This window comes from Pteropus vampyrus, unplaced genomic scaffold (assembly GCF_000151845.1).
Source record: "Pteropus vampyrus isolate Shadow unplaced genomic scaffold, Pvam_2.0 Scaffold312, whole genome shotgun sequence".
Lineage (NCBI taxonomy): Eukaryota > Metazoa > Chordata > Mammalia > Chiroptera > Pteropodidae > Pteropus > Pteropus vampyrus.
In genome coordinates, this window is record NW_011889093.1 from 296,084 (window position 1) to 298,669 (window position 2,586).

The 2,586-nt window shown below is 56.9% G+C and overlaps 1 protein-coding gene across 1 annotated transcript in view; it reads left to right on the plus strand.

Annotated features, from left to right (window-relative positions):
• Positions 1 to 2,586, plus strand: part of FGFR1OP (FGFR1 oncogene partner) — a 31,128-nt gene that overhangs the window by 22,620 nt on the left and 5,922 nt on the right. The window lies entirely within an intron of this gene.

The following is a 2,586-nucleotide window of genomic DNA, read 5'->3' on the forward strand; positions in this document are numbered from 1 at the left end:
GAAAGATCTGAAGTTGGTCAATGATAAAATTGGATCACTTGGATTAGGTAACTGGATTTCCAATTTTCGTGTTGATTGCTTGAAGATTTTATTATATTTTAGAATAAAATCTTAAATGACGTGACTAGGCCAGCCTACAGTGAGCCCCTCATGAGCACATGTTTGCTTGGTTTTTGTGTGTCCAGGCTCACTCCACGTGCCAGGCGTGGACCTAGTGGCAGCCACAGCAGATTCTGCTGGAAAATGGGGAGTGGGCTGACCTAAGCCAACCCAGGCATTCCTGAAAGGCCTGCCCTGGGCCAGCAACGCCTCTGCTGAGACCTAAGGGGCAAGGGAGAAGGGACGAGATTGATTCGGACTGAGCACGGTTCGTGCAAAGGCAGAGTCGCTCGGGGGTCCTGGAGGCCCTAGGGAGTTGGTCTTATGGGAGTGACAGACACGTGACAGAAGCACGAGGGTGTTGGGTGCAGTTCTGTTCTGTGGGGCAGCAGTCTGTGACCCCGAGTAGGTACGTCCATTCCTACCGGAGTCAGAGCAGCAGTGTGGACACTGCAGGGCCCTGGGCCACTCGCAGGGTGGTGTCCGCCCGCGTTCCCGCCCACAGAACTGCTATGGCTGTGACAGGCACGCTGGGGCCCCCCTCCCTCCATAGCTGCCAGAACCGGCTCCTCTGGCTTCTCGTGGCTGTTTCCTTCGCCCTGGGGGACGTGAGTGTGTGCCTGAAACAGCTTAGGCGCCCCCGGCCTGAGGGCCGCTCCTTGCGTGAGCTCTGGGGCGCGCTCCACAGGCGGGCGGGGAGAGGGCGGCTGCGGCCCTCCGCGCTCTCAGCCCCACGACTGCTCCGAAGCACCTCTCCCTCTTCTGGAGGAACATTCTAGAGAGGGCAGGCACTTGGGTTTAGAAGTGCATGGGTCTAAGTAAGATCCCATATGTGGCACTAACTGTTAAGCACTGGGTCAGTAAACCAAGCTGTCCCTCCTCCCCTGTCAAGTGGGACCGATGGAGTCTGCCTCGGGCTCAGAGTGATGACATCCAGACGTGTGAGCCCCCGTCCAGGCCTCGGAGGTGCCAGCTTCCTTTCTGTGCTCCCTCTGCCCTCCCGTCTGCAGCCACTCGCAGCGGAGTGGCTGTCCCTGAGCTGCCAGATTCTGTTCCACAGTGACCTGGACTCGTGGTGACCGCTGCGTTGGTGGCAGCTCGCTGGCCAGCGGGGTGGGCCTGTTCGTCTCCCGCTCTTTGCCTGTCCCTGTTTTCAGCTGGACGCCCCTCCGCTCCGCCAGACGTAGGGTCTACTTCAGGCTTTGCCCCTGTGGGTCGCCGCACCCGGAGTCCTGTCCCTGACCTCCGCACGGCAGCCGGCCGGCCCCGTCTGCTCTGGTTTGGTTTGTGTCCGCCTCTGCAGCGTCCCACTGTGTCCCATCGTTCTGCAGAGCTGTGGGGCTTCTCTCTGCTCTGTTCCCACCTGAGCGAGGCGGCCCCGTCTGCTGAGGGTCCCCCCGGGTCAGGGAGGGCCTGCTGCACCTCGCTGCCTGGCGGGAGCCTGGTGGACCGGGCTGGGAGTGTTGGTCATCACATGGTGAGACTTTCCAGGTCACTGAGGCAGACGTGTGGATTCAGAATCAGTAAGCAGTTCATTCAGTTCTGTTTTCTGTTTGTTTTCATTTTCATTGTAAATATACGTTATTCTCAGTGTTTTAATAACATGTTCATGTCAGTGAAGCCCGTCACCCTAGCCGAGGGTCATAACGATGCCACTGACACTTGCCTGGCGCTGGACCAGGAAGTCATTTTTAAATTCTTCTCCGTGAGGTCAGATGAAGAACCTTGGTTAAGCAAGGTGCCCAGAGCACGATACTTTTAATCCTGACACAGCAAGGGACCCTAACCACCATGCTTTACTGCCTCAACGGTATTTAGTGGAAAAGAAATGCTGAGTTCCAAGAGACAACTTTCGAATAAATCCTTAGCGCACAGCTTGCTCTGGTTTGCTGGACCAGCACGAGTGCCAGGCCCACGGCCGGAGACAGGCACTGTGCGTGTTTAAGGCACAGATCACCACACTTTTTCTGAAAAGGGCCAAATACACCTTTTAATTTTGATTTTTGTTTTTTTATGATCTATGAAAATTGTAAAAGCCAATTTTTGCTTGGAAGCTGTGCAGGAACAAGTTGTTGGCTGGATTTGGCCTGTGGGCCCAGCTTGCATGTAGCTGTGGTCACAGTAATGCGAGGCGGACTGTAACGGTGCCTTCAGCACAGTGGCTCAGCGGATCTTCTGTCTTGAGTTGGCTGGAAACGCTAGGAGGCCAGTTAGCTTTCTCTGAGTCCGCACGGTAGCACAGCTGCCCCCGCTGTCTTGGCTGAATTCTCCCTTCTGCTGTCCGCGTTGGAGGTCACGTGGGGACACCGAGATGGGGCCTGGAGGCCTCCTCGCAGTCCCGGACGCGCCCTGCTGTGCTTCCTCACGGCGCCTGCGAAGCAGCCACCCGTGTTCCTCGTTTAGTCAGATGGGTGCTGCTCCTCTTGCTCTCTGTGCTCCCGACAGTTGTCGCTCTCGGCACTGTGGACCCCTTAACCCTCGAGGCCA